Genomic DNA, 9,678 nt, shown 5'->3' with positions numbered 1-9,678 from the left:
ACCTTTAACTGAAGCAGAAGAATAAAATATATTGATCTAAAATAAATCAATACATTCAAAGACTTTTCCTGAACAGGTGTCATTCCTCTGAACCGCAGCGGTTCTGCATTAATAACAGATCAGCTGAATAATCTCAGGCCTCATGCCTGTCAGAGGGGGGAGGGGGGGTCTTTGTCTGTGAAGAATGGGAGGGGTCACCCGTGGAGAGCGTCCCACGAGCCGGCAGATGGCCGACGAGACAAAAGTCTTCTGCAGACTTTCTTCTTTGAAAGCTGCTCGTCTCTGAGCTGCAGGACACAAAACAGCTCTGATCCGGGGGGGGGCGGAGTCTCTAATAAGGATAAATTTACCCAAAACAATTAATTTTATTTCACATGTATGCCCCACTCTCTAAAAATGTTTTTACTTTAATAATAAGACCAAAACTTTGAAACATTTTTGTCATTAAAACAAACCGTTCACTTCTAACGACTCGGACAAATCAAACTGTTAACATCTAATAACTGACAAATCATAACGTTAATTTAAAGTGATTCGGACAAAACAAATCTGTAACTTCTAAAGACTCGGACAAATCAAATTATTAACTTCTAATGATTCTGACAAATCATATCGTTAATTTAAAGTGACTCGGACAAAACAAGCCATTCACTTCTAGCGACTCTGACAAATCAAATCGTTAACTTCTAATGACTCGGACAAATCAAATTATTAACTTCTAACGACTCGTTAACTTCTAACGACTCAGACAAATCAAATCGTTCACTTCTAATAACTCTGACAAATCATATCATTAATTTAAAGAGACTCGGACAAAACAAATCCTTAACTTCTAAAGACTTGGAAAAAACAAGCCGTTAACTTCTAACGACTCGGACAAAACAAATCTAACTTTTAACGACTCGTTAACTTCTTATGACTCGGACAAAACAAACAACTTCTAATGACTCAGACAAATCAAATTGTTAACTTCTAATGACTCGGACAAAACAAACAACTTCTAATGACTCAGACAAATCAAATTGTTAACTTCTAATGACTCGGACTAAACAAACAACTTCTAATGACTCGGACAAAACAAACTTAACTTCTAACGACTCGGACAAATCAAATCGTTCACTTCTAATAACTCTGACAAATCATATCGTTAATTTAAAGTGACTCGGACAAAACAAATCCTTAACTTCTAAAGACTTGGAAAAAACAACCTGTGAAATTATAATGACTCTGACAAATAACATTGTTAACTTCTAACGACTCGTTAACTTCTAACGACTCGGACAAAACAAACTTTGAACTTCTAACGACTCTGACAAATAACATTATTAACTTCTAACGACTTTGACGAATCAAATCGTTAACTTCTAACGACTCGGACGAAACAGTTAACTTCTAAAGACTCGGACAAAGCAAACAGTTCATTTAAAGTGACTCGGACAAAAACAAATCGTTAACTTCTAACGACTCGTTAACTTCTAACGACTTGGAAAAACAAACTGTTAACTTCTAATGACTCGGGCAAATCAAATCGTTAACTTCTAACGACTCGGACAAAAGGAACCATTCACTTATGAAGACTCACAGACTGAGTCATCTTTTACACTCATGTTTTGTTTGTTATAGTTTATAGTTTTGTGTGTTTAAACAGCTGTAATCAGTTTCAGCTGATCAACGAGCCGAAGCCACTCTGACTTTGTGAACACGAGCCAGATTTCAGCTTCTCTAAGCTGATGAGCTGTAACCTGCAGCTTCAGTGTGAAACTTCTGCGGCTGTTGCAGAGTGGTTAGGGGGAGTCGTCTTGGAACCGGTAGGTTGCTGGTTCGATCCCCTGTCCAGCTGTCCCAGTTGTTGTGTCCTTGGGCAAGACACTTCACCCCTAATGCCTCTGATGTGTCCCGTCAGTGTATGAATGATTGGCTCTGATCAGTCTCCATAGATGATTGTACATGTACATGCTGTGTGAATGGGTAAATGAGGACACAGATGTAGTGTGAAGAGCTTTGAGTGTCCTGATTGGATAGAAAGGTGCTATAAAAGTACAGTCCGTTGTACCATTCTTCTAATGAAAGTTTAGTCGGAGCATTCCAGCTGTTGAGGTTTGCCTGATGGGGGTCAAAGGTCAGCCATGAGTTTGGGGGTCAGCAGGTCTTTCTGCTGCTGTGGGTTCCTCCTCTGAGACCGGATGGGCGTCGCCCCTCTGGTTTACTGTGACCTCTGACCTTTAGCAGCTCTCAGGAAATGAGTCTTTATTCTTCAGCTGAGAAGATTTCTGATCATTAAAGCTTCAAATGCAGCAGAAAATGATTTCACTAAAATTAAAGTATAAATCAAACCAGAACCCACAGATTTACAGATCTTATTTCAGGTTCGGTTCTAGTTGGTTTTCAGTCTTTGTTTATTTACAGCTTTTTGTTTTCATGTTTCTTTCATTCCAGGTGAAACTTATAAAATGTGACCTAAACAACATAAAACAGATGGTTTTCTTTTGGTTTGAAGCAGTCAACAGGTGTGAGAGTGAATCTGTTGAGATGCTTTAACGTCAGGAAGCTGAGCGGTTTGATGAAGATGAAGCTGGTCCTGACGTGCAGCTGCCGTCTGATGAGATCAACTCTGCAGCTTCGGGTCTGAAGCTGGGGGGGAAAAAAAGCTTTCTGCGTTCCTAAAAACCAAAATAAACAGAAGGAGCAGAAACGTCATGGAAGAGCTCTGCTGAGGAAGAGGAGGGTGGAGGAGGGTCGTACAAAAGGAAAGTCTGTGCTCAGAGCTCCTCCTCCTGTCCCACAACAGATGCTGTGAAGACGGGCGAGAGACACACACACACACAGAGAGAGAGAGAGAGCAGCTGGAGGAAGAGGAGGCTGCAGGACGAAGCTGCTGACCATCTGAAAACCGGTAAAAATCTTAAATCTTTTTTTAATATATATTTTGATCTGTTTTTTTTTTGTCCAGAAATTATTTTAAAATCAAATGTTTGTTTTGTTTTGTTTGAAAAATCTTTTCATTTTTTAACTTGTATAATATGATACTTTTATGATTCACTTATTGATGAATTGTCTGAAACAGAATCATTTCTTTATGTTTCTGATCTGTTCAGAGCCACAGAATGTGCTTCAAGCTTGAGGTAAACAACACAAATTAGTGTTTTTATAAATATACATGTGGACAGAATTGTTGGTACCCCACATTTATTGAAAGAAAAACCCAGAGTGGTCGCAGAAAACTTGAATCTGACAGAAGTAATAATAAATAAAAGTTGCAGATCCTCTACACTTCTTATTTTCAAAGATTAAATTCAAAACAAACACATGAATTATTTAGTTATTTTTTTGTTTTGTAAATAAAGTTTGTAAAAACAAAAATTAATGAAAAGTTGAGTAAAATCCTCTAATATAACTTTTGATCTGATTAAATCTGATAACAGTTTAACTTTCTTTGACTCGTTACAACTCTGAGTGATAGTTTTGAACCAAACTGGATTTTAAAAATTTTCTAAATCTTTTGTTTTTGTTGATAAAAGTCTGAGCTGATCGTTTGGATCCAGACATTATTTTTTTATTTTATGTATTTTTGAGTTTTTCTAAACCTGCATGAAAAGAAGCATTTGAGGTAAATCATCAGCGGCTTTAGACTGTCTCATGATGATGATGTTGTCCTGTTGATGATGTCGTCCTGTTCTGTTGATGATGTCATCAATCAAAATCAATCAAAACTTTATTTATATAGCACTTTACAAACCCCAAGGCAACCATTGTGCTGCACAGCAAAAAAATAAAATTAAATAAAAACAGTAGTATAAAAGCATGCAAAACAATGCAAAGTATCATGTAGAAGATCAGGCTTGACTTTGCTGATGAGCCTTAAATGATAAAAACTAGACCGGACCACTGCGCTGACCTGCTTGTCAAATTTAAAATTGTCTAAAAGAACTCCAAGATTCCTAATAAAATGACAATCAAAATCCAAATAGCCAACAGCACTGTTAAATCCTACCAGCAGGTCAGTTTTCCAAACCCAATGACCTCTGTTTTATTTTCATTTAGACAAAGAAAGTTTAGCTCCATCCAACTTTTAATGTCCTTTAAGCAATTGTGCAGATTCTCCATATGCTGAGGTCTGTCAGATCTTAAAGGTAAATAAATCTGAATGTCATCTGCATAAAAAGGAAATGACACATTGTATTTCTTGAAAATGGACCCCAGTGGGAGCAAATAGAAAATAAAAAGGAGCCCAGTATGGAGCCTTGAGGTACCCCACATTTATTCGAAATAAACGGCCCATTTGGAGGCCTTAACATACTCAAAAACTCACCAAACTTCACCCAAAATTGTCCCCCGGCAAAAATCGCATGATTCCATTGGAATTTTTTAGTGGGTGTGGCCAAATGACTTGACAGCGCCACCTAACGTGAGATAGAGAAACTGGTATGTCCTAGAGAGCTGGAATTTGGGACGTTGGTAGATCTCCCCAAATCACGAAAAAAAGTCTTTTGGAGGTAGGCCCTAAAACCAACAGGAAGTCGGCCATCTTGGATCAAAGGTCAAAATTTCCTTAAGTTTCAAGAGGAGCCTCTGAGGAATAAAAATCTCCAATAAGTAGAGAAAAACTCCTACAGTATCAGATAAGTAGGACTCAAACCATTTAAGAGCTGAGCCTTTCACCCCAACTGACAGTTCCAAATGATATACTAAAACTTCATGATCCACTGTGTCAAAGGCAGCAGTGAGACCTTGAAGAATTAAAACAGCTGAATCATCAGAATCTACAGTTAAAAGCAAGTCATTACACATGCTGAGAAGAGTTGTTTCAGTACTGTGACGTGACCTAAAACCAGACTGAAACTTCTCATAAATTCCATTCAGCTCTAAATGGTCCTGTAGCTGAAGACAAACCACCTTCTCTAAAACCTTTGAGAGAAAAGGCAACTTTGAAATTGGCCTAAAATTTGAAAGGTTGTTAGGGTCGAAGTTGTTCTTTTTAAGAAGAGGTTGAATGACGGCATGTTTAAAGGCAGCTGGAACACAATCTAAGTGAAGGGAAATGTTAACAAAACCAGCTACCCATGGACCAACAACGGTAAAGACCTCTTTTAAAAGTCTAGAGGGGATAAAGTCACCTGGACAGAATGAAGGCCTCAGGTGTTGAACTAACTCAGAAAAATGAGAAACAGATTCAAAACACTCTAAAACAGCAGGAGATGAATGTGAAATAACAGGATCAGGGTTGTGCAAAGGTACAAACCTGACGGCACTTACCTTATCTATAAAATATTTTAAAACCTTTCACATAGTGAAGCAGAAGGAGTCAGGCAAGATGAATCATGAGGATTTAAAAGCGAGTTCAAAGAATTTAAAAGAGTTTGAGGCTGACTGATATTTTCAGACACAAAATTTGAGATAAAAGGATTCTTTGCATTTTTGACAGCAGCCTGATATTTTGATAAAAAATCTTTTAACAACTCCAAGGAAATATGAAGCCTGTCTTTTGTCCACCTCCTTTCTGCGTGCCAGCAGTTGCGTCTAAGTGGACGAGTGGGATCATTCAGGCAGGGCTCTGTAGCTAGTTTAACCCGTTTAGATTTAAAAGGAGCAATAAGATCTAAAATATTAGTACAAACAGTATTAAAACCGTCCAATTAAACTGGTGAACATCCGAAGAAGGAAGCTCCAAATCAGTAAAAGCAGCTTTAAAATTTGAGGCTGTCTGTGCGTTGATCAGAAAACGGGAGCGCACAAAGGCGCGCAAATCAGGCACAGGCTTCACAAACTTAAATTCAAATAAAACAGGCAGATGATCAGAAATACCGGAATCAATAATTTCATTAACATGTCCATATAAACCATAAGTTTAAACCAAGTCCAAAGTGTGTCCCTTTTCATGTGTTGGACCGCTCACTAACTGATTCAAATTAAAAGAGCAGATTAAGTTCAAAAAGTCTTTCATCAGCAGCTTGGTCTCACAACACACATGAATGTTAAATTCTCCAACCAGTGGTGGGCAGCGCTAATCCAAAAATTAGCTCCGCAGTTTCTAAAGCGCGTATGAAAATATTTAGGTCCGCAAATTCAAAAGCATTTATGTCATAGGAAAACTAGCTGAAGCTAATTTTAAAGCGCAAGTTCAATTTGACACTTACTAGCTGGCAATAATTCATGTACAATATATACACAACACTGCCAACTAAGTGGTGTATGAACTCTTTTACAACTTAATTCTACAACCGCCGATTGCTGGGGATGTGATTTCCTGAAACAGACCTTCAGCTCCTGGTGTAAAAATTAAAAAGTTGTTGAGGATTGCTAGTTCGGCTGATTCTTTAAAAAGTTGTTGAGGATTGCTAGTTCGGCTGCTTCTTTGTCTTTTTCTTTTGTTTGTTGTAGATTTTTCATTAAAGAAGCATCAATAAAGTAATTTTAAAACTGTTTATTGGAAAACTGAAGCGATGCATTCTGGGTACATGACGGATTTGATTTGTGACAGGAAACGAAAGCACGCAGTACAGGAAACTATCTTCCCTTCAAAATAAGGGCTTGGATTTTAAAGTTTTCCATGTAGTTGCTCCAGTTGACCACTAGATGTCAGTCTTTACCAGCATAACATCTTTAAATCATTTCTGCATCTCTAACCTTGTTGCTTCGACCAATTACGTCAAGTATTGAGCTCCAGCGTTTAAACTTTTTTTTTTTAAAAATGAGCTCCGATTGTAAAGTAAAATAAATCAATACATACAAAATTTTAGTATGGATTACAAACGTTAACAGTTTTTGCTATTGCCTTCCTGCAATGTAAGCAGACACAAAGCATTGTGGGAAATCAGAACCGTGACCGAAAGCAACACTCAGCAAGGATGTATACCTTCTCAATAAGTGTGTTTATCTGGGAGGGGTGCTGTTGGACAGATCATGTGTGTTGTGATTCATTGAGAGCCATACCTTCCACTGTTCAAGATAATAGTGACTGGTAGATAATTAGTTATTAGCAGTACTGCATTTTAATTTTAGAAAGCGCAAATCTGCTTATGAGTTAAAAAAAATTAGTAAGACCACTAAAGCGTAAACGAAATATTTAGGTCCGCAATTAGTGGATTTGCACTTTAGCGGGCTGGTGCCCACCACTGTCTCCATCAATTAAAATATGATCATAATCAAGCATCAAAGCTGACAAAAAGTCTGCAAAGTCTTGAATAAAATTACTATTATACTTGGGTGGCCGGTAGATCACCACACAAAGTAGAGGAGAATTGCATTTTATTTCCACAAGTTGAGCCTCGAAGCTGGAGAAACAGATGAAATCAGCTGACATGAGAAACAGGATCTAAATTCTACAGCGACTCCACCACCTTTGCCTGCAGTTTGAGGAGAGCTGAAGAATCCACCAGGAGGAAGAAGTTCTGAGAACAGAGTTAACTCACCAACTCGAAGCCATATCTCCGTCAAGAACATAAAATCCATTTCTTGTGATTTTAAAAAGTCATTCAAGATGAATGTTTTATTTGCTAGAGATCTAGCATTGATCAGAGCAGAACRGACCACCACATCATCCATGGCCGTAGATGAGGCTCGACTCAACAGGCTAAGATTGCTGGGCTCCACACCGCGCTGCTGTCTCCGGGACCGACAGGGAGGAGGGGCCACCACTGACAGGTGAACCTGGTCCAACGCCAATCCAGGAAAAACAGGCTGGATCCATCTTACTGAGGGAAAGACACTCCAACACGATCGGAGGTTCTCTTCAGATGACCTCCTGAGAGCTTTCATCCTCACCAAAATGCCTCCTCGCTTTCCCGGTATCCACCAGGGCTTTCTTTGCTGACAGCCAACAGGTGTGCGACGCAGGTAGGCCGGTATGTTAGATGGGAAGGGTGGTGCGTTTGAGGCGTTTTCTGATGTCCATTTCGTTAATGATTTCTGACACTGCCCAGTATTTAAAAGGGCTTGGCGATCATACACCAGAAGAGCAGACACATCATGCCAGCTAAAAAAGAGCAACAAAACAACAAACAGACCAAACAGCAGCTCGGAGAGACGGCAAGCCGCACACGCTGTCATCCTGTTGATGATGTCATCCTGTTCTGTTGATGTCATCCTGTTGATGATGTCATCCTGTTCTGTTGATGATGCCATCACGTTGATGATGTCATTCTGTTGATGTCATGTTGATGATATCCTGTTCTGTTGATGTCATGTTGATGATGTCGTCATGTTGATGATGTCGTCATGTTGATGATGTCGTCCTGTCCTGTTGATGTCCTGTTGATGATGCCATCACGTTGATGATGTCATCACATTGATGTCATGTTGATGATGATGTCCTGTTCTGTTGATGATGTTATCATGTTGATGATGTTGTCCTGTTAATGTCGTCATGTTGATGATGTCGTCCTATTCTGTTGATGATGTCATCAACAGAATAGGATGACATCATCAACTTGACGACATTAACAGGACGACATCATCAACATGATGTGTCGTCCTGTTAATGTCGTCATGTTGATGATGTCGTCCTATTCTGTTGATGATTCGTCCTATTCTGTTGATGATGTCATCATTTTGATGTTGTCATGTTGATGATGTCGTCCTGTTCTGTTGATTTGATGTCGTCATGTTGATGATGTTGTCATTTTGATGATGTCGTCCTGTCATGTTGATGATGTCGTCCTGTCCTGTTGATGATGTCATCATGTTGATGTCATCATGTTGATGATGTCGTCCTGTCCTGTTGATGTTGCCGTCATGTTGATGATGTCGTCCTGTCCTGTTGATGTTGCCGTCATGTTGATGATGTCGTCCTGTCATGTTGATGATGTCGTCCTGTTCTGTTGATAATATCATCATGTTGATGTCGTCATGTTGATGATGTCGTCCTGTCCTGTTGATGTTGCCGTCATGTTGATGATGTCGTCATGTGGTTGATGTCGTCCTGTCCAGTTGATGATGTCCTCCTGTTGATGATGTCATCATGTTGATGTTGTCATGTTGATGTAGGGTTGTGCGATATATGCGGTAGACGGTAGAAACCATATGATGTTGGCCTACGGTAGAAATTTACCCTCTACCGTCCTGTCGTCAGTTACATCATCGCACCTGTGCCAACAGGGCTGAGTGCAGAGACAACTGAGTAGGAGTAGTTTGAAATATTCTGAAAATAAGTAAAGAAATATAGCATTTTAAAACACGTTTAGAGAGAATGAATCCTCAAAATTTCCCCCTCCTGCTGTAGAAAAGTTACCTCATGCCGTAGTGTCGTGGGATCATTTCCTCCCTCCCTCCCGCTGCACGTTGTGCAGAGCGAAGATTTAATGACTGTAGAGAAAAACTTGTTTTTATGTATTGTTACCCACAGAGATGATTAAAAAGACATGGATGTTTGTTCAGTCATAAATCCATCTTGCTAATGTAACGTGCTTCTGTTAAGATGATGAAGCAGAGCAGCAGCTGATAAGTTCAGCAGGCAGAAGCTCAATGTATGGCAGGCAGATGTTACATTTATTTTGCTTCATCACACTTATAGATAATCAAACATTACAAACAACAAAAAATAATTTGAGAGAAATAATAAAAACTAGCTGAGGGACAATCAATACAGAAGACAAATCTACCACCACAATTCAAAGATAAGAAAATATTAGTTTGTTTAAAATATATATATATATATTTCAAAAGGTTTTGGCTGTAAAAAAT

At 38.9% G+C, this 9,678-nt stretch overlaps 1 protein-coding gene and 1 long non-coding RNA gene across 3 annotated transcripts in view; one reads left to right on the top strand and one right to left on the bottom strand.

Moving 5' to 3' along the window:
- The first annotated feature begins 2,461 nt into the window (after nt 1-2,461).
- LOC106530768 (T-lymphoma invasion and metastasis-inducing protein 2) overlaps nt 2,462-9,678 on the top strand; it is a 42,015-nt gene continuing 34,798 nt past the window's right edge. Inside the window, exon 1 of one of the 2 annotated variants that reach the window (XM_014026465.1) lies at nt 2,462-2,893. The gene's annotated coding sequence lies outside the window, so the exon portion shown is untranslated. The remainder of the gene's footprint in view (nt 2,894-9,678) is intronic. The other variant, XM_014026466.1, reaches the window with a different exon arrangement.
- The window catches only part of LOC106530783 (uncharacterized), a 15,158-nt gene continuing 14,174 nt past the window's right edge, over nt 8,695-9,678 (bottom strand). Inside the window, exons 2-3 of the long non-coding RNA XR_001311831.1 lie at nt 9,227-9,300; nt 8,695-9,136 (exon numbers count right to left, since the gene is read on the bottom strand). This is a non-coding gene — a long non-coding RNA (uncharacterized LOC106530783). The remainder of the gene's footprint in view (nt 9,137-9,226; nt 9,301-9,678) is intronic.

Source organism: Austrofundulus limnaeus, unplaced genomic scaffold, assembly GCF_001266775.1.
Source record: "Austrofundulus limnaeus strain Quisiro unplaced genomic scaffold, Austrofundulus_limnaeus-1.0 Scaffold557, whole genome shotgun sequence".
NCBI lineage: Eukaryota > Metazoa > Chordata > Actinopteri > Cyprinodontiformes > Rivulidae > Austrofundulus > Austrofundulus limnaeus.
This window is presented reverse-complemented; position numbering and strand designations above follow the sequence as displayed.